Consider the following 22,470-nt stretch of genomic DNA (forward strand, 5'->3'; position numbering starts at 1 on the left):
GGCTCCTCCCACAGAGCTGCCCTGTCCCAGGTAAACTCCCTTGTTGGCTGAGGCAAGGGACATTTCACTGCTCCTTCTCTGTTTCTAGCATAGAACCTTGGCTCCCTCCTAGAAGCATGGGGCCTCTTGGCCCAATGATTCCCAAACAGCCACTGAAGATCAGTGCCCAACTGTGATGAAGTTTTACCAGCCTGCTGAGATATGAGTGATGCAAGAGATACACTCACATAGGGTGGGTTTTGTTCTGTTTTGAAGAGGAGAATGATGGTTTCATTTATTTTATTTTACTTTTTATTTTTAATTGTGATATAAAACATAAAATTTTCCATCTTAACACTTTTAAGTGTGCAGTTCAATAGTGTTAAACATATTCACATTATTGTGCAACACATCTCCAGAATTTTTCCTCGTGCAAAACTGAAACTCTGTTCCTGTTACACAGTAACTCCCATATCCTCCTCTCCCCAGCCCCTGGCAACCACCATTCTACTTTCTGTCTCTGAGTTTGACTACTCTAGGTCCCTAATATAAGTGGAATCATACAGTATTTGTCTTTTTGTGATTGGCTTATTTTACTTAGCATAATATTCTCAAGTTTCATTTATGTTGTAGCATGTGTCAGAATTTCATTCTCTTTTAATATATTATTTGGTATCTATATACCACATTTTGTTCATCTGTTTACCTGTCAATGGACAATTTGGTTGCTTCCACCTTTTGGCTATTGTGAATAGTGCTGCTATGAACATGGGTGTACAAATCTCTTCAAGACCTTGCTTTCAATTCTTATGGGTATTTACCCAGAAGTAGAATAGTTGGATCATATGAAAATTTTAATTTTTTGAGGAACCACTGTATTGTTTTCTATAGCAGCGGCATCATTTTACATTGCCACCAACAGGGAACATGGGTTACAATATCTCCACATTCCCACCAACGCTTGTTATTTTCTTTTCAAGAATGGGTGTGATCATGCAGGGTGTGAAGAGATAAATCTCTTTCATCATCCTTTATTTTAGGATTGTGTCTTCTTTTACTTTTTTAAAGGTTAAAATCACCTTTCTTTCATCAAATGTGGCAATCATAGATGGTATTTCTTTTAATATCCTTATGTGGAAAAATTAAAAGTTGACATTGCTATGTCAATCCCTGCCATTAAAAGAAAAATTTCAGGTCATAAAATCCAAGTCTAGAAACTGTTGGGCAGGAAACAGCAATAAATGCACTAATACTTGCTTAGGGTAAGAAGAAGATGGGTTTAAAATACAAAAAGAAAATCCATGGATTCTAGCATAGATGCAATAGAGACAGAATAACACCTCCTAGCTGGAAACCAGTCTTACTCACTCTAATCCAGAAGGGGTAGCAGGTCGAATCTGAGTACGCCCTGCCTCCCCTACCCCACTTCCGGGGAGGCTGTGAGTTGAGAATGGATGCAACAGAAACAGGATGATCTGTCCAACCGGCCACTGCTGCTGTTCCTCTTTATTTCATATTCCTCTGTAGTTTCTTTCCCATTTAAATAACTTATGGAAAACTGCACTCTCTATGCGGCTAGTAACTACACTGGAATTTGTTTCAGATCACAAAACTGCACATAACAGGTGCATTTAGAAATGCTGTGCTGCACAGAGCCACCTCGTACATAGCAAAAAGCCTAGAAAAAGTAAACTAATGCACACTGTTCATCTTTTCAAGATCTCAGATATTATCCTACTGTAGACCTAAACCATTTAAATCTGTACCTTGTCATAATTCTTAGCACCAAAGAGAGACAGAAAGAGAGATGATTGATTGCGTACGGCAGAATTTACAAGGGATAATATCTTACCATCTCTCCAAATGTCTGACCCAGCTAATATAAATGAGATGAAGCCTGATATTAGTGGCTGGTTTTTTAACCAATAAGAACATGTAGGGATGAATTGGTGTGTCCTTTTAAATGTCGTTATCCTGAAAGCTATAAACTTATTTTAATGATTTTTGAAACACATTCTTCTGAATGATTCCCCTGGCAGTAAGTCGCCATGCACTAGGAATGCAAGTGATTTCTGGAAATAACTGAAAGTGGTTCAGAGCCACATCTGGAGAAGATGATTGGACTCACGCAGGGAAGTGCTAGTTTCATCAAAAAAGGAGATATGGTTACAAAATAACATAGCTGGTTTATAAACCTTTCTGAAGGCAATTCCAAAAGAAGAATTCCGGAAATGTGTTGAGCAATGAAAGCACTGTTGGTAAGAGTGTGTAGGTGCCTGACTTGACTGCTCTGAAGAGAAACACACAAGTTTAAACACTGCTATGAATATCTGAGGGAAAAACCCGAAAACTTTGCTTTCCAAGGATACTGCCTAACTTACACTCATGGAAGGCCAAACACATGTGGCGACCCACAGGCCATATCTTGGCCCACACTTCGGTCTTCTTTGGCTTGCAGAGTATTTTTCTTTTTAACTCTGACTATTTAAATTGGGAGATTTAAAATGTTTTATTTTTAATTAAAAATTTTTTTTATTTTATATTGGAGTATAGTTGATTCACAACGTTGTGTTAGTTTCAGGTGTACAGCAGAGTAATTCAGTTGTACACATACATGTATCTATTCTTTTTCAGATTCTTTTCCCATGTAGGTTTTTACAGAATACTGAGTGGAGTTCCCTGTGCTATACAGTAGGTCCTCGTTGATGATCTATTTTATATATAATAGTGTGTATCTGTTAATCCCAAACTCCTAATTTATCCATCCCCACCTTTCCCCTTTGGTAACCGTAAGTTTGTTTTCTAAGTGTGTGAGTCTGCCTCTATTCTGTAAATAAGTTCATTTTTAAATATCTGTATCATTTTGGGAATTTTTTTAAAATCTCCATTTCCAAATAATCATGCAAAATCAGCAGAACTGTGTTATCATTACCGGGCATGTCCTGGAGCCCAACTTCTCGAGTCTGAAGCCCAGCTCGGCAACTCTTCTACTTGTTTGGCCTTCAGATTACTTCACCTCTCTGTGCCTCAGGACTCAAAGCAACTCAAGTTATCACCCCCATCCGAAAAATAGGGATATAGTGATAGTAGCTCCTGCATAGGGTTATTGTGAGCTTAAAATGAGAATGAGGTGGATAGACCTAAAGTCTGTCATACAGAGTGAAGTAAGTCAGAAAGAGAAAGACAAATACCGTATACTAACACCTATATATGGAATTTAAGAAAAAAACAATGTCATGAAGAACCTAGGGGTAAGACAGAAATAAAGACACAGACCTACTAGAGAATGGACCTGAGGATATGGGGAGGGGGAAGGGTAAGCTGTGACAAAGTGAGAGAGTGGCATGGACATATATACACTACCAAACGTAAGGTAGATAGCTAGTGGGAAGCAGCCGCATAGCACAGGGAGATCAGCTCGGTGCTCTGTGACCACCTAGAGGGGTGGGATAGGGAGGGTGGGAGGGAGGGAGATGCAAGAGGGAGGAGATATGGGGATATATGTATATGTATAACTGATTCACTTTGTTATAAAGCAGAAATTAACACACCATTGTAAAGTAATTATACTCTAATAAAGAAGTAAAAAAAAAAAAATGAGATCATCTATTTGCCTCAGTAAATGTAAGCTATTACCTGGGAACACCACACCCTCTTTTCTGTGGGAGTCGAGGAGTGGCTGCCTGTTCATACGGGCCAAACATACTCCAGTTCACACAGTTCCCATTGGGTCCTCTTCACCCCTTTCATTACCTGCCTGGCCCCTGTGGGCACCTGCAGTCTGCAACCTCTGCCTTAGAACCACGGATCTGGCCAAACAGCCACATTTCAAGATAAGAAAGAATGACCTCCCAGTCACGAAGTTAGTGAACAGCAGTGCTGGCCAGCTGTCTGCCCATCCAGGGCCACTTCTGATGTTCCTTAGACCTATAATCTTGGCTCTCACCTAGTACTCCCGTGAATTATAGCAGGGCCACAAAATCACTCAAAAGCCACGCAGACTTGGAGAGTAAATGCGCTTTCTTTCTTTCGTCTGTAACTGATATTCTTCTGGGCTAGCAGGAACGACTTAGATTTGCCAATAAAAAAATACTTCTATCTCTTCCAATCTAAATTGTCTTCTTTCTGAATAAAATTTTAGTCTGTTGAAAAGTAACTGAACTCTCTGTCAGGACTGGTTTGAGCAGCCTCGTTAGAATGACTTTCTCTCTCTGATTTTTGTCTCCTCTCTGTTCTCTTCCTCCTGTCAGTGCCTGGGTATATGAGGGACACGCTCTGTCTTTGGGGCTTTTGGGAGAAAGGGTTCTCAAATTGGGCTTTGCACAAGGTGTCCCTTGACTGCCCAGTGGCCGCACATCTTATTGTCATTCTCTGGCTGTCCCTTCCTTGGCTTTGTCAAGGTCTGTCCCTCACAGGCCGATCCTCACCCAGGCTCTCACAAACACTGAGGTCGGCCTGACTTGCCTGCGCTTCTAGCCCTAAAGCCCTCCACCGAGGGCCACCCAGCCCAACATCTATGATCTGCTTTGGGGCGAGATCCCCAGGAAAAACCTTAACCAACCTCTACACTTGCTGCCTGAGCCTGGGGTCCCTAAAAAAACGGGTATGCAGGAAAACTTAAAAGCCGGTGTATTATTGGCAGGGAGAGATGGGGTTGGAGAACAATCCGCGGGATGCCAGAGTGAGAGGAAAAGGTCACTGAAGCCAGGGACAGGGAATGTAAATATCAGACAATGCTCACGGAAACACAGCTGGCTGCCCAGGCACATGGACATCTCCAGAGTGGCTGCTTAGATCTTGGAGTCATGAACTAGTCAAGAGGTGGGGAGGGGAGGGGATGGGTTGAGGGGAAAGGAGGAAAGGCAAGGAATGCATCCGCTGGCTCCTTCCGCTTCCTGCCCCTCCCTGTTCAAAATCTACCTCACAAGCCAAGACTCTCCTGCGCTTCTGTGTTGTGTTCCAGGCCCCTCGGTTCAGCACTCAGGGGAGCCAAATCCCTTGTCAAATCATGCTGCATCTGGACTTGAAAATGGTGGGGCCCTGGCTTCAGCCACAATGGCTCCCATGGGGCCCACATTTCAACAGTTACGGGGTGAGGTCAGTAACAGGTCACTAACAATAACAGGCTTGCTGGAGCTGTGCATTACTGGCGCAGGCTGCCTACCACGAGAAAAGAGCAGCAGAGGGGGGAAAGGGTCCAGCACGGCTGGCAGCAGCCCCATGACTGGGCCCAGGAGTACATGGCCAAAGCAGTCCGGGGAGGCACGTAAGTTAGGTCCAGTGCACCCCCTTCTGGGTCGTTGCGGGATTGCATGGTCTGAGCCCCAGCACTGTGGTACAGAGAGCAGCTCTGGAAAGCTACCTTCCAGCTCCCTCCTCCTGGCCTGGCTGAGGCAGTTTGGCTCTGGTGGCCCCAGGTCGGTGGGAGGGGGTAGTGTCTGAGGCAACCCCCTCCCAGAATCCTACCTGATGCCCTCAGCATCCCCTGGTCTCGTGTAACCCAAGTCCCTCCCTCCACACCTCTCTTTTCTCCTCCTTCTTCGTCTCTTATCCCCTCCTACAATCCTTCAAGGCCAGAGGGGCAGGTTCTGACCTTTCATTTCCACTATTTCACATCCTCCTGTTCAAACAGTAAGCCCGTGGCCCAGGCCTGGTGGGCAGGAAAGCGATCTTCCCTATTCAACTCTCTGGGCCGAGTCCTCTGAGACTGGTTCTTGACCTTGTCGGGAGAGGTGCTCGGCCATGTGGGTGCCTGCAAGTTCCTACTGCGTGTACCAGGAATGCAAGCTCTCAGCCCCCTTCCCAGGGCACTTCTCAGGGTTGTGTCTGCAGGGAGCAGCTCAAGGAATGAGGCGACGCCTCCTCGAAGACAAAGAGCAGGCTTGCTCTGAAGGAGGTGCCTCCCTAAACTCAGTGTTCCCGGCCGTGACCCAAACCATCGTCACTGTCCTGTCCGCAGCCTTTCTGTGAGCACCTGGTGGGCTCCAGTGAAGAACCTGCAAATCGGTGCAAATTCTGTAGCTCCAAGGAGTTTCATATTTTTATGCTAGTCGCATTCAGCCCTTAGCAATTCATTAAAAATCTTAGTTGAATTCTTCTTACCAACTTGTACTGTATCTAGAAGCATCTGCCCTGGCCAAGCAAGTGCTCGCAGCCCATTCCTCCTTGGAGGTGCCTGTCTTTCCTTAGATTTCTTTTTTTCTTTTTTGGCCGTGCTGCGCAGCTTGCGGGATCTTAGTTCTCCGACCAGGGATTGAACCCAGGCCATGTCAGTGCAAGCACGGAGTCCTAACCACTGGACCACCAGGGAATTCCCTAGATTTCAAGATAGTTGGTTGACCTGCAACCTCAGCTCTCTGATAGGTTCAAGAAAAGGGAATTTGCAGATTTTCTGCCAGGTCATCACGTATTTGATTAAGGCCCAAAACATTAAAGAGAAAGATATGATAAACCAACTGAATAACATGACTCAGTAGTAAACAGAGAAATTGGAGAACAAACCATCAAACAGCAAGAGAAAACTCTTGCATATTAACTCTTGTATATTAAGCTGTTAAGCACATTCTTGCATTTGCAAAGTTTCACAGGTTGGCTTGAACTGAGCTGGGAATGAATGAGTGATGCAGGTGACTGTTGGTTTTCATTAGGATCCTCTCTGAATTATATAATTCATAACCATGCTCACTTATTATTTAAAAAAAATTAAATTTAGGTAAGGGACAAGACATTTTATCACTAGGTCATAAGCAAAGCATCCCAGTCATATGTTCTTGGTTGCTGCTGCAATCTGGGGACGCAAGAGGAAAACAACAGAATCCAAATTCTGTTCCACTGAGAACACTGGAATCAGCTCTTCTCCAAGAAACAGAAACTAGAATCCGGGAAGGGCTGGCTCACAGTAAACTTGTCATTCTATGCCTCTTCTTTTCTTTTTTTCAATAAATTTATTTACTTATTTATTTATTTTTGGCTGCATGGGTCTTCGTTGCTGCACACGGGTTTTCTCTTGTTGCGGCGAGCGGGGGGCTACTCTTAGTTGCAGTGCACGCGCTTCTCATTGCGGTGGCATCTCTTGCTGTGGAGCACGGGCTCTAGGCGCACGAGCTTCAGTAGTTGTGGTGCACGGGCTTAGTTGCTCCGCGGCACGTGGGATCTTTCTGGACCAGGGATCGAACCCGTGCCCCCTGCATTGGCAGGTGGATTCTTAACCACTGTGCCCCCAGGGAAGTCCTCTATGCCTCTTCTTTTTTTTTTTTTATGCCTCTTCTTAACCTGTTTGATGACATTTGAGTTGTTTGTGGCACCAAGCAGGCATCTAAGAGAATCCATACAATTAGTATTCATATAATGAAGTTGCATGAAATGAGCCAGACTGGCAGGTCTCACATATTGAGATCGCTGCCCAGACAAGCAGAAACACCGCAGCAGTTACAATTCACATTGGCTTCAGTCAGACATTACCCCGGCAAACACTTTGCCATCTGCTGACACCCAACAGTTACCTGGGCTGGAATCAGACTTCCCAGACAGCCCGGCACCCCTAAACAATCTGAGCTGTGTCAGGGTTGACTTATCTTCTCTTAAGTCACTTTCTTTAATCAACTATTTCCAGAAACACATTTCCAGAAAGAAATGAGTCATAAGGACATGATGCATAATATTTTAGCTATTAGTGTATCCTTGGACACTTACTTGCTTAGAACTTAATTTGAAGTAACTAGCTTTCAGTTACTATAAGATAAAGTCAGATCAAGCCAAAATGTGAAACTTTAGAAATGCAGAATGTTTTTAACAGCTTAAAGGAGGAGGGAAAGTGTCAAAATCTGGATTTCTGGTCCCTACATTGGCCCAGTTGCTCATCAGAGGAACAAAAAACAGATTCACAGAATTTCATGTATCTTCAAATAAAGAGATAAATAAAAATCAAAAAAGCCCAGACCAAAAAACCCAAAAACACTTAAACGGTGTTCCACTGAGGAAAGTCTGATGTTACAAAATGATTCACAGTCTATAATCTCTCTTCTTCCTGAAGAATTAGGGTTTGAACTCGACAGGCGGCTGAGCAGAACAGGGCTTTGTAAAGAGAGGGTTTCTATTGCTTCCAGAAACGGGTAGAGTTACTCACTGTCACAGCCAAGCTCTCCTGAGGTCAGAAGCTTCTAGTGGGTCAGCAGCCTCCCCTAATCGCAAGCCTCCCCCTCGACTAGGCAGGAAGATGAGTTTTCTATTGTAAAGCTTGCTAAAGCAAGGGCTTTCCACGCAGATGAGTTTCTAACCACAGCCAACAGAGGAAAAAATATATAATATTTTCTTTGGGAGGGAAAAACATTCTACCAGTGCACAAAAAAAAATGTATTCCTTCCATCCCATTACTGAGATGTGTGCAAGAGTAGTTTGTAAAGCTGTTAATTAGCCTGGAGCAGCTACGTGGATAGAAGTTAGGCACAGGGACCCTGTGGCCAGATTGGTGGGTTCCAACCTTGTCTCTTCACCCTGTGGGAATGGCTACACCAGTCTGTGCCCCTGATATTTTCATCCACGTCATGAGAATAATAAGGTTCTAGTGAGGACTAAGAAAGTTACTGCCTGCAAAGTGAGCCTGGACCATAAAAAGAGCTCAGCAGATATTACGTGCCGTAATTTTGGCAGCAAGCTTTTCATGCCTCGATTGCTCGTGACCCATGACGACCAGTCAGCAGAGGAGGAGAGTGCCCATAGGATGTTTGTTAACTGAGACTTCTTCGAAGCTCTTGGCCCATAAAGGATTTTCTTAAATCATCTTCTGGTCCTTGAGGTTCCTGGCAGCCCTGTGGCTCTGTTGGGACAGCCTAGGGAATCTATCTGGATGCTTCACATTCCACATACATTGCGCCCACTGCCTTGATTCTTGGGCTATGTTAGGGTTTATATACTCACAGGATGAACTGTTGCTGCCTTTCAGAAAAAGAAGCCAGGATAGGGACTTCCCTGGTGGCGCAGTGGTTAAGAATCTGCCTTCCAATGCAGGGGACATGGTTCAATCCCTGGTCTGGGAAGATACCACATGCTGCGGAGCAACTAAGTCCGTGTGCCACAACTACTGAAGCCCGCGCATCTAGAGCCCGTGCTCTGCAACAAGAAAAGCCACCGCGATGAGAAGCCCGCGCACCGCAACGAAGAGTAGCCCCAGCTCGCCGCAACTAGAGAAAGCCCGCGCGCAGCAACAAAGACCCAACGCAGCCAAAAATAAATTAATTAATTAAAAAAAAAAAAAGAAACCAAGATAGTATTTGTATGGCAATGCAAAGATTTTAGAACTTCAGTAAAATGGACAATTTCCTATGCTATTATGTTAATATAAATTATTTTATTGAAGCAGAATATAGATACCTAAAAAGGGCACAAATATTGTGTACATCTCCACGAGTTACTCCAAGTGAAAAAAGACAATCATCCTAAGACAAACAAGTCACTACCAGAACCTTAGAACTTCATCCCCGCCCACCACCTATTCTCTCTCCAAATGACGAGTCCTCCCCTCTTCCTCAGAGGTAGCGACTGTCCTGACTTCTAACACTACAAATTAGTTTTTCTGGTTTTGAAGGGAATTACAGAGAGTGAGGTGCATCTTGTTTCTTTCACTTGGTAGTAGGATTGTAATAATCACCAATGCTGTTGCACGTAGGGGTGGTTTGCTCTGAACTTGCATTTCAGTATCATTTGGCACAGGTGCATGAGCATGTCTGGTGAGTTATACCTGGGGGGGAAATGATGAATCACAGGGATTGTGTGTGTTCAAGTTTAATTGATAATGACAAATGATTTCCCATGGCATTTGTACCAAGTTTACTCACACCAGCCATGGATAAGAGTTTCAGTGGTTCCATCTCCTCACTAACCTGGGGATGGTCAGTCATTTTATGTTTCACCATAGCCACTCCAGGGTTTGAATAAAAGCATCTCACTGGGTTCTAATTTGTATTTCTCAGATGATTAGCTGTATGAATCATCAGATACATAATGAATGAACCTCAGACGCTTGAGTGAAATTTTTTTTAACTCTTGAGATTATTATATGATTCTCCCCTTCATGTTGTAAATATAGTAGATTGCATTGATTGATTTTCAAAAGTAACTTCTCACTCTTGGAATAAACTCAACTTTATACTCTTTATCAAATTTGATTTAATATTTTAAGATTTTGCACATATGCCACAAAAGAAGTTGACCTATAGTATTCTTTCTTGTAAAGTTCTTAGATTACACTGATTATAAAACAAGTTTCAAAATGTTAGTGTAATCTCTTCCTCAAATGTTGGGAAGAATTCATTGGTGGGGCTATCCAAGCTTGAAGGTTTGCTTCATTTTTTTTCGTAGGAAGGTTTTTCTGTTGTTGACTTCTTATTAAGAAGAACATACAGGAAAGTGCACAAAAGGATACAGTACTTTTTTTTTTTTTTTTTTGCGGTATGCGGGCCTTTCACTGTTGTGGCCTCTCCCGCTGTGGAGCACAGGCTCCTGGCGCGCAGGCTCAGCGGCCATGGCCCACGGGCCCAGCCGCTCTGCGGCATGTGGGATCTTCCCGGACCCCGGGGCACGAACCCGTGTCCCCTGCATCGGCAGGTGGACCCTCAACCACTGCGCCACCAGGGAAGCCCTCAGTTTTGAATTTTTTTAATCCTAGAATTCTCATTTTGTTGTATTTACAAGATATTCTAATTTCTCTGTTGCGATTTCCTATCCTTTCCCTTATTATGACCACATTTTCTTTTATGTTGAGCTAGTTATAATATCCACTTTAAAATTCTTGTCTACTAATTCTAATATCCGGATCATCTCAGGACCAGTCTCTGCTGATAGTCATCTTTTGAGATTCCGTTATATTTTCTGGGTTCTTCATAAGTAATTTTAGACTGTATCCTGGATATTGTGACTGTTTTGTTGTGGAAACTCTGGGTTCTGTTAAGTTCCTCCATAGAGTGTTAACTTACTTCCATTCAAATGGCAAACTCTATTGTGTGGTAACTCAAAATTCATTTCAGCAGTTTTATCTTGAGCTGGGCTCCTTGCAAACTGCACTGCACATGCATGGTTCAGGGATTAGGTGAAGATTTGGGCCGAGTTTATACTCAGAATTTGGGCTTTCTCCTTTTGGCTCTGTTTCTGGGATTCCCCTCTTACTTTCTAGGGGCTATGGTTGCCCTCAAATCTTTCCTCTGGTTATTTGAAAGATTGCAGGATTTCTAACAAAGTTTTACTCATCCCACGTGGTACAGACTTTGGCATGCCCTAGACTAAATGCTATAAAAAAATGGCATCAACTTCCCTTCAGACTCTGCTTTTGCTTACTCTCCAGTGCCTCTGGTTGTTGTTTGTTTTTAATTTGTCTATAATATTTTACAGTTGCTACCTACAGGTGTGGCTACTTTTTAAGATTTTCTTTGTTTTTTCAGAAGTTTTCCTTGTATGTACTTAAGTCTGGTTCCTTTATATTTGTCCTGCTTGGGTGTTTGTAGGACTCTTTAATTGGGGCTTGTCATCTTTCATGAGTTTTGGGAAATTATTGAACATTATTTCTTTAAATATTGCTTCTGCTTTCTCTCTCCTCTTTTTCTAGGACTCAAATTAGGTGTATTTTAGAGCTTTTCACTGTGCCATAAATCTCCTGACTCGTCTCTATATTTTCTACATTTTTTTAAGTTTCTCTGTGCTTTCATCTAGATTTTTTCTGACATCATCTTCTAGTCACTAATTCTGTCTACGTCATGTTTAATCTTCGGTTAAATCCGATCCACTGAGTTGTCAGTTTCATCGAATTAAGTTTTCCAGTTTTAGAATTTCCATTTGATTCTTTTTTATAGTTTCCGGTTCTCTGCTGAAATTGTCTTATAAATATTCATTTACAGTTATTTAAATTCCATGTCAGATAACCCTAATATCTGAATCTCTGATGGATCGTTTTTCCTATGGATTTTTCCCCCTTAAAAAAATCTTGTCCTTTTTGTAGGCCTGGTTATTTTTTACTGATTGCTAACATTGTGTACAAGAAATTGTAGACATAGCATGAGGTTCTGTATGATATTTTTTTAACTAATAAAAGACAGTTTATTTCAAGTCTTCAGTAGTCTTATGGATATTAAGAAGACATTGAAAAGCAGAACAAAGAGCTGGGAAAATGGGTTGTGGACCTGGAACTGTGGGCACAGAGCTGCCCCATCCGTCTCTCAGGCAACTGTACCTCCCATACCTGCTTCTTACTGTTGCTCTTTGCTAAACGGCTTTTACTTCTGACTTATTGACATGTAAACAGTGTAAAATGTCAAGCTACCCCAAATCTTCATGATATTATAGATCTCATACTCACCTATTTCCTCCTGACTGATTCAGTAGATCTTAGTTCAAATTCCTGAGGAAAAGAATATGAAAGACTCATCCAAGGCAGTGGATTGGTACCTGTCGGGACAGGTTTGTACCCGAGGTCCAGTCACCGTAGCTGGAGAGGTGTGAACTCACATGTTCCAAGAAGGCAGCAAGATCAAGCTTAGAAGTAAGTCTCAGCAGAAACCAAAGATACTCATATCTAGTATGAAAACACCAATGTCAGCATCACTAGATTTTGTGTTATTTTCTTCGTCTGTTAGCGTTCCTGAAGATAAATTACATCTCTTTGCTTTCCGTTTTAATCCTCTTTTCATGAGTGAATAGAATTTTACTTCATTTATGTATCACTGTGGATGACGTATTTTTTCCAGAGAAAATTTACTTCTGGTTCTGTCAGGCAGTTAGACTGAGGCAATTAACCTAATCCCATGAGGGACTGAATTGATTTGGAACTGAGCTCTAGTCCTGTGAACTGGTCTATTTCTAGCTCATCCTTACTCGTAGACCTCACCATGCCCCCAGCTTCTCAGGGTCCTAACCATAAGTCTGGTTACCAGAGCCCATCCTCCCTGGGACACTCCGAACTCTGGTTTTGTCCCCCTTGCCCCTGTGAAACCCCAAAAAGGTCTTCTGAGCCCCTCAGCCTCTGCTTTCGCTTTCAGAATTGACAACTGTCTGAAAGGAAAAAGATGAGCCTCGGATACTAGGCTCATTTCTCTTGGCTTCTTTCTTCCTCTAGATCTTACCTAACAAATGTTCACTTCCTTAGTAGCTTTTCAATCCCTTCAAATAGATTTTTATTATTTTGCCTAACTTTTCTAGTTATTCTTAGCAGGAGGTTGTCCAAAACAACTTAGCCACTGCAGGAAGCCAAATTTCATATGATATCCACATACTTCCCAAGAGTGTTATCATTTTAGAATAAGAATTGGTCTTATTTCCCAGGGTCTTTGGTCCCTCCGTATTAGGAAAGGTCTTAGAGCTAACTTTTACATTAATTGTTGCTCCTGATGGTTTTTCTCAAGAGCCTTCTGAAAACATAGGCCAATATGGCACATTCTCTGCTCTTGTCCCATTGTCTCCAAGAGAGACCCCAAGTGCAGGCAGTGTTTTCTAGTGTGAACACTTGAATGAATGTGAAATATGGAATATGAATAAGAATGAAGGAATACGGAAGTGTTATCTAGTGTGATATATACGTCCTCCTCTACACAACCACCACTTTTGTTTTTGATGAGGGCTGTGATTTCCTCCACTCTGCCTGCTGTATAGGTAATGACAAAGTGTTAAACTGATGGGACAGTTGAGGTAAGGTGAGAAGTTTTGAGTGGGCCTGACCCACCATTATGACATGGATTTTCATGTAAGAGAAGAAACTGTCACTCCCCTACTTGTTCCCTAATAGGGTCCACAATGCATGCTGGCTGGTCTCCCACAATCACAACCACCAGATAATGGGTTCTAGACAATCTGGCTCTTATGCAATGTGTCCTTCCAGCTTCTCGTCAAATAGGAGACACATTTTGAAAATGACAGGGGTTATTCAGCTATCATTTGACTTCTCATATTGAAAAAAAACCCCAGAATATGTTTTCCAACCCCTCCACTTTACTAACACCTTGAAAGAGGTACAGTCTCCTGTCTTCTGATGGGCCTGATATTAGGACCACCTGGGTCCATGGAGCTCATCCAGCTAGTCTCATCCAGCTTGGATTTGGGGAGTACAGGATGGGATAATGATGGAGAAGGTCAAGCTTTGCTTCTTCTTTCTATGTTTCTTAAATGTGTTGTCATGCTTATGACGATGTCATAGTCCTGGGGTCAGGCCACCAGACCCATTCTTCCGTTTCCTCCCACTGACCGTCAGTTCCATTTCTAGATTGCTCCCCACCAGACTGACTGTCTCCTACCTAGTTAGAGTCTTGGTCTCCTACACTTCCTTCCTCCAGAACATCCTTCAAGATCGCCTAGATGTCAGGCAGGAATCTAGCCCTGGAGATGGCCCACTGGAGCACCACTGGATGAGTCCTCTTTACCTAAGCGGTCATTAATTGTCCTTCTACCTTAGTATCTCACCCTGTGCCTTGGAAAAATGTGACCTCCTCTGATGTTTGTTCCAAATTAGTAAGGAGTAGTCTGGTATTCCTGGAATTGTAATTCTGAGGCGCAGCATGCCCCTTGTCCCACTTTTCCTTTTTAATCCACCAGCTGATCCCCTCCAGTGCCCCCAAATAATCACACAGACGCCATCTTCCATCGTGCCTGCAGCTCAAAAGCCACAGAAAGCCCTGGCTGGATTACAGCACTCCAGGAACTTAGGAAGTTTCTCGTGCCTGCCTCAGTCTTTCCCTGCTAACTTCTTACACTTGAGGTCATTCTGCCCCAGTCTTTTGGCCATTCCACAGGAACAGGGATGACCACAGGGCTGGTCTGGATTTGAAGACTGGTAGGAATGGCAACCCAGCTATGGAAACTTCTACTTTGTTTCGCCGTCCCTTCACCTAGACAACAATGCAAAGTATATGCAAGCCTTCAAGGATGTCAGGGGCCATGGCTTCACTGGGTCTCCCTTATTTCTCAAAAGGCATGTCCAGAGGTGGGTAGTCTCAGCAGTCTGCAAAGAGACAGGAGCTTCCCAGGTCAGAGGAGCCCAACGTCCAAATCCTGCCGCCTTTTATATCAATTCCAGCTGGGGGCTGGAGCCTGCTGGCCATGCCACCTGGACCTAATGTCCTGGACCCTTCACTTCTTCCTGTGCCACAGTTACAGAGCCTAGTCTTATTTTTACTTTTTATTTCTCTCAGGGCAATGAGGCCTCTTCCTTAATCATCTGTTCTCATTCTCCCCAGAGGCTCTTCCAAACTTTCATCTCTTTCCTTGAAACTCCTACCTCTTCTTTCTCCCTCTCAGTAGAAATCTTTGAGTCAGTCTCTGAGAAAATCAAGGCCGTAAGGCGAGAACTCTTTACTACGTCCTACCCATTTACAAACATCTGCTGTCTTGGGGAAAACTGGTCCCTCTCCTAAACCTCCACCTGTGCTTTGGGGTCCTTCCTCCTTCTTCCTTCAGTCCTTCACTCCATCACCATCTCTTTTCTCCTCTTTATCTTGAAAATACTCCGAATTCGAAACAGGAGGGAAAAGTGGATTGTTCATTGGGCATAGGAACGTGTAACTGCTAGAACTCATTTTAACCTTGTCTCTATTGATCAGTGACAGCCTTGTATCAGGATCCACATAAGATATTGGGATTTATAAGAAACATATATTTGGTCTTCATCCCAGTTCCTGACACAGAGCTCCTAACATCCTTCGAATTTCTCTAGGTGACTAGAAACTATGGTGTCTTTTGCTATGTTAATGAGATGGGTTTTAGAAAGCCCCTAGATAACTTAAGGAGGGGCTGGTTGCCAAGGGAACCAGCCCTGTGATTAGAGGGTTGGAACTTTCAGACTTACCCCCTCATCTTCAGAGAGGGTCTGGAGATGGAGTTCAATCACCAATAGCCAATGATTTAACTAATCAGGCCTATTATTATGAAGCCTCCTTAAAAACCCAAAAGGACAGAGTTCAGAGAGCTTTCAGGTTGATGGACACGTGAAGATTTGGGGACGGTGGTGCTCAGGAAGCATGGAAGCTCCCCGTGCCCCACATACCTTGTCCTAAGCATCTCTTCCATTGGCTGTTCCTGAGTTATATTCTTTTACACTAAACTGGTAATGGAAGTAAGTGTTTCTCTAAGTTCTATGAGCCACTCTAGCAAATTAATCGAACCTGAGGAAGCGGTGTGGGAAATTTAGCAAATTTATAGCCAGTTAACTAGAAGCCCAGGTGATAACCTGGATTTGGGATTAGCATCTGAAGTGCGGGTGCAGTCCTGTGGGACTGAGCCCTTAACCTGTGGGATCGGATGCTGTCTCTGGGTAGACAATGTCAGAATTAATTGCTTGGTGCTGTTGGCCAACAGCCACACATCCCACCATGCCTCTGGAAGGCAGCCCCAAACTTCTGAAATCGGTCAGTCGGCAACAGCCTCGCTCCAGTGACTTCAATTCCGTGGCTGACGCTCACCCAATCCCTAAACAACCCCACCTCTGAAAAATTGGCCAAAACTCTCTATAAAGTTAGCAGGAGAGGGGCAACAGTAAGTCCATCAGAGAAACAAGCAGCACACGTAGGGCTTACACGCTTCCATCCGCCTCCTGGCCAACTTTCTCCACACCACGTGGGCACCCCAGCAAATTGCTGGGTGGAGACGTCCACCTGGGCTCAAACCTCAGCTCCCCCACCTTCCAGCTATGTCACTTAGGACAAGTTACTCAGAGACTAACTGATCTCCTGGAAGATCAGTTAGTAGATCTTCAGTGTAGATCAGTGTAGAGCACATTGCCTGGCTGGCCGCCTTATCTTCTGAAAGGAGCTCCACGATGTTATTAAGCCAACAACTGGCCTTCTTCACTGCACCCCTCGAATCCATTACAGCCTGCTGGCAACCAACTCTCAAGACAAAATCCACGTGTCTGCACGTGGTATCAGTGTGCTAAAGTCACGACGGTGACCGCGATGAACCAGAAAGACGAAAAGTCTCATTTTCTCTTGTTCAGGATCCTGCAATGTCATCTCATGTGGCTAGAATTTTAAAAATACTCTGCCTAAAAAGACCCATGGAAGTCTGCTCCCTTATCTCTGAATCTCCACCTCTGGAGCAAGAGATGGTTACAGGTGCCTTCAGCAACCTATTCTTTTATAATAGCAGGGAGGGTGGGGCTGGGGGGCAGGGGGAGTTCTCAGCAATGCAGCTGCCTAGCTGCAAAGATTTTGACACTCATTGCACAGAAAAACATATGCTGTATGAAAATTATGCCCTTTCTGATGAAGAGGGAAGAGCACAGGATCTCTGTAACTGAATGCGGGCACAGTCAATGCCTCTGTGGGAGGTTTGACCCAAACACAATACAAGCTCTGGGTCTCAGGTGAACTTGCTGCTCGCCCAGCACTGGCCTCCCATTGCTCCCCACCTCTCCCCACGGAGGTGCCCTCCACTAAGCTGTGCTGTCTGACCCTTCTCACCTCCCAGCACCTCGGCTCCCCACTCCCCTTCCAGAACCTTTGGGGTCTTCCTCTCATGTGTGTCTTCCCCTCCATGAAATGCCTAGCAGCTGGGCCTGGGGAGGGTGCTCCTGGAGAAATGGCCTTCCACCCCCTCCTGCAGGGACCGTGCTGGGGTGTCCTGTATCAACTCCTCCCATCAGGTGGGTGGGCAGGCTTATGGCCAAAGGCTCCAGAGGACAGCAGACGGTTATGCACCCCCTGCCTCCCGTGAGAGGGCAAAGAGAGCATCTCGTGCCTGCTGGAATCCTGGCACTCAACTAGAGCTGGACATCCCCATGGTGAACTCTGGGGATCTGGGAAGCAGATCCTCCACCAGGGACCACCAGGGAACATGCTTTATCGTCTCTTGCTTTAGGCGGCTGCCTCAGTACATTCCATATGCTTTACCATTAAAGGAGATTCCTTCTGTTGGCATCTTTTCATCAATTATATTGCTATCTCTTGGTGACAACCACAAACTCTTCAGTCAACCTCTCTGCCACCTCCATCGCTATCTTTGTGTGCACTGCTGCACCTCCCTAGGGACAGTCCTTGGATGAGTCCCCATCTGTCCCTATAATGCTCAACTCTCCAAAAGGAACTCTCAGCTCCAACTGAGTCAGTGTCTTTCTGGTCTACCATAAGTGGTTGATGCCACTTATGCCCAATTAGCAGAAGACCACCCATCCAGAGGTCCTTCCTAATTCTTCAGTCTGTTGATTTTCTATTTACCCTGGTCCTCTCTCTGCACGCTTATACATTTTAATGCTTATGGTCCCAATTTCACATAGGAATTCTGCCTAAACATACAATTAAAGTTAATAAAGATGATTATATTGAGAATCTGAAAATCAGCCTTGATGGAGGAGGAATAAGGTTTGGAAGGATTTAGGAGCACTTTAAGACACGCAGAATAGGTTGTTAAAAGGTACCTATTATTTTATGCGGTGACTCTGGGAGTACATGCGAAGGATAACCCTTGTCCAAGTCCTACTCTTGAGACGGAACATGTAGGAGCCATGACAGGTAATGAAGCCAAAATAAATAATAAGCAATTAGAGACAAAATGCAGCGGCTTTCAATATACTATTAAAAGTTGGTCCAAAACTCTTTGGTGAGTTAGTTCATTGGTAACGAGTACAGCCGCAGCTCTCTTTAATCACCATACATTTATCCTAAGACTTCTAGAGAACAGTAGTTTGAATTTCAGATATTCAAATTTAGGCAATTCTGAGATGTCTCTGCTGGAAAGTGTCAGAGGAAAAACCAAACTTCCTCAGCTTACCTTCTCATGGCCAGGGTTCTTCACAATCCACATTCTTCAGAGTGATTACAAAAGAATTTCCTTCAATGGACTGAATACATTTCTTTGGGAGAAGAGATTTACACTTTAAACGGTGTTTTAAAAAAATTTCCATTTAATTACTAGAGTCATTTTTTTTTCAGTTTCCCATCATTATTCTCAGCACATCCTACTTACTCACTCACCATAATTTCTAAGCAAGTACTTCTATACTTGGGATGATTTTTCGTTAAAGCAATAGAAGATAAATGTTAGGAACAAATTCAGGGGGAAAAAAACCAAACTATTTTCTGCTGAATGTGCCAAAAGTGGCGAACGTGCCTTACTTTGGATAATCTTCTGCCCTGCAAGCTTAGCTAAGTAGACAGGGCCAGAAAGCTTGATGTATTATTTCCTCACGTGATAGTTTTTTTTTTCCCTTCTAGCTATAGCAAAGTTCCACAGGCAATTCTTTTCTAAAGGAATCACAAAAGCTTTTCTCTAAGCTTCTGCCTAAAAGCTATTTTTCACATCAGAATTTGGGGATAACATTCAAATGAGTCATTTCAGTATGATGTAACCCACCTTACAGCATCATGGAAAACAGGTCCTGCCTTCCTGTACATTCAGACATATGAAGAAAGTCCAGAAGTAGCTATTTTCCTCCTCACTTTTATAGCCCTGGAGCCGACTCAATGATCTTCCCTTTTTTGGGGGGGGGGGGGGCAGGGGGTTATGTGGTTCATCTTTTGGTTCTCTTTCCTCTTTGTTCCATCATTTCAAAAAGCTATCTTTAAAAACACCCTTCCTTTAGAATGACCTCCTTGTAAATTTTTCCCTTATAGGTCTGTCTGCAATGCACTTCAGCTGGGTTTTTCATCTGGAGCAGGCATTAGTGCCTTAATCTCTCTACAGTCTACCTTGTTCCAAACACCTTGCTGGAGAACTTTATTTCAATTCCTGTTAATTTTTAGGTGGACCACTAGTATTACCTGGAGAATACACCTCGTGTTCTTATTTTCTATTAGTGGATAATTGCCTCATGACTTCCTACTGTTTGCTGTAGCCCAGGTTAAGAATTCCCTGTCTTAAGATTTGTTACCTCCCACTACTTTCCATCAATTTAGGGTCAGAATTTTCCTTTATCTACAACTACCACCCATCCCCAATCTTTGTGGATGTCTGGAAGACCAGAGATTTTCCTGGTCTGACCCATAGCTTTTGGCCCAAGCTATAGTTGAACGAACCAGCTACATCACCAATTAAAAGAGTGAGGACTTCCGGTCACGCCATCACTGTGTCGTGGCGTTTCTTCATCAAGCCGTGTGGCTGACAGTGACTAGGTGCTCTGGCCGGGTGTCAGGCCTAAGGCTCTGAGGTGGGAGAGCCGAGTTCAGGACACTGGACCACCAGAGACCTCCTGGCCCCACATAATATCAATCGGCAACAGCTCTCCCAGAGATCTCCATCTCAACGCTAAGACCCAGCTCCAGTCAACGACCAGAGAGCTCCAGTGCTGGACACCCTATGCCAAACAACTAGCAAGACAGTAACACAACCCCACCCATTAGCAGAGAGGCTGCCTAAAATCATAAGTTCACAGACACCCCAAAACACACCACCGGACACGGTCCTGTCCACCAGAAAGCCAAGATCCAGCCTCATCCACCAGTCCACAGGCACCAGTCCCCTCCACCAGGAAGCCTACACAACCCACTGAGCCAAGCTTACCCACTGGGGGCAGACACCAAAACAACAGGAATTACAAACCTGCAGCCTGAGAAAAGGAGACCTCAAATGCAGTAAGTTAAACAAAATGAGAAGACATAGAAATATGTGGCAGATGAAGGAGCAAGATGAAAACCCACCAGACCAAACAAACGAAGAGGAAATAGGCAGTCTACCTGAAAAAGAATTCAGAGTAATGACAGTAAAGATGATCCAAAATCATGGAAATAGAATGGAGAAAATACAAGAAACGTTTAACAACCACCTAGAAGAACTAAAGAGCAAACAAACAATGATGAACAACACAATAAATGAAATTAAAAATTCTCTAGAAGGCATCAATAGCAGAATAACTGAGGCAGAAGAAAGGATAAGTGACCTGGAAGATAAAATAGTGGAAATAATTACCATACCACAGAGCAGAATAAAGAAAAAAGAATGAAAAGAATTGAGGACAGTCTCAGAGACTTCTGGGACAACATTAAACACACCAACATTCAAATTATATGGGTCCCAGAAGAAGAAGAGAAAAAGAAAGGACTGAGAAAATGTTTGAAGAGATTATAGTTGAAAACTTCCCTAATATGGGAAAGGAAACGCAGCAAGTCCCATACAGGAAAATCCAGAAGAAACATGGCAAGACACATATTAATCAAGTGATCAAAAATTAAACACAAAGAAAAAATATTAAAAACAGCAAGTTGGAAAAGCAACAAATATCATACAAGGGAATTCCCATAAGGTTAACAGCTGATCTTTCAGCAGAAACTCTGCAAGCCAGAAGGGACTGGCAGGACATATTTAAAGTGATGAAAGGGAAAAACCTACAACGAAGATTACTCTACCCAGCAAGCATCTCATTCAGATTTGACAGAGAAATTAAAACCTTTACAGAAAAGCAAAAGCTAAGAGAATTCAGCACCACCAAACCAGCTTTACAACAAATGCTAAAGGAACTTCTCTAGGCAGGAAACACAAGAGAAGGAAAAGACCTACAATAAAAAACCCAAAACAATTAAGAAAATGGTAAAAGGAACATACATAATTACCTTAAATGTAAATGGATTAAATGCTCCAACCAAAAGACATAGACTGGCTGAATGGATACAAAAACAAGACCCACATATATGCTGTCTACAAGACACCCACTTCAGACCTAGGGACCCATACAGACTGAAAGTGAGGGGATGGAAAAAGATATTCCATGCAAATGGAAGTCAAAAGAAAGCTGGAGTAGCATTCTCATATCAGACAAAATAGACTTTAAAATAAAGACTATTAAAAGAGACAAAGAAGGACACTACATAATGATCAAGGGATCAATCCAAGAAGAAGATACAACAATTGTAAATATTTATGCACCCAACATAGGAGCACCTCAATACATAAGGCAGATGCTAACAGCCATAAAAGGGGAAATTGAGAGTAACACAATCATAGTGGGGGACTTTAACACCCCACTTTCACCAATGCACAGATCATCCAAAATGAAAATAAATAAGGAAACACAAGCTTTAAATGATACATTAAACAAGATGGACTTAATTGATATTTATAGGACATTCCAGCCAAAAACAACAGAATACACTTTCTTTTCAAGTGCTCAAGGAACATTCTCCAGGATAGATCATGTCTTGGGTCACAAATCAAGCCTTGGTATATTTAAGAAAACTGAAATCATATCAAGTATCTTTTCCAACCACAACGCTATGAGACTAGGTATCAATTACAGGAAAAAAAACTGTAAAAAATACAAACACATGGAGGCTAAACAATACACTACTTAATAACCAAGAGATCACTGAAAAAATACCTAGAAACAAATGACAATGAAAACACGATGACCGAAAACCTATGGGATGCAGCAAAAGCAGCTCTAAGAGGGAAGTTTATAGCAATACAATCCTACCTCAAGGAACAAGAAACATCTCAAATAAACAGCCTAACCTTACACCTAAAGCAATTAAAGAAACAAGAACAAAAAAACCGCAAAGTTAGCAGAAGGAAAGAAATCATAAAGATCAGATCAGA

The 22,470-nt window shown here is 43.2% G+C and overlaps 1 long non-coding RNA gene across 1 annotated transcript; it reads right to left on the bottom strand.

Annotated features, from left to right (window-relative positions):
- Window positions 1-5,692: 5,692 nt before the first annotated feature.
- LOC117200826 (uncharacterized) lies at window positions 5,693-22,244 on the bottom strand. Its single transcript, XR_004482535.2, has 3 exons — window positions 18,715-22,244; window positions 12,323-12,364; window positions 5,693-9,087 (listed from the first exon to the last, which is right to left on the bottom strand). It is a non-coding gene; the product is annotated as an uncharacterized LOC117200826 (long non-coding RNA).
- Between the last annotated feature and the right edge of the window lie 226 nt (window positions 22,245-22,470).

This window comes from Orcinus orca, chromosome 4 (genome assembly GCF_937001465.1).
Source record: "Orcinus orca chromosome 4, mOrcOrc1.1, whole genome shotgun sequence".
In the NCBI taxonomy this organism is placed as follows: Eukaryota; Metazoa; Chordata; class Mammalia; order Artiodactyla; family Delphinidae; genus Orcinus; species Orcinus orca.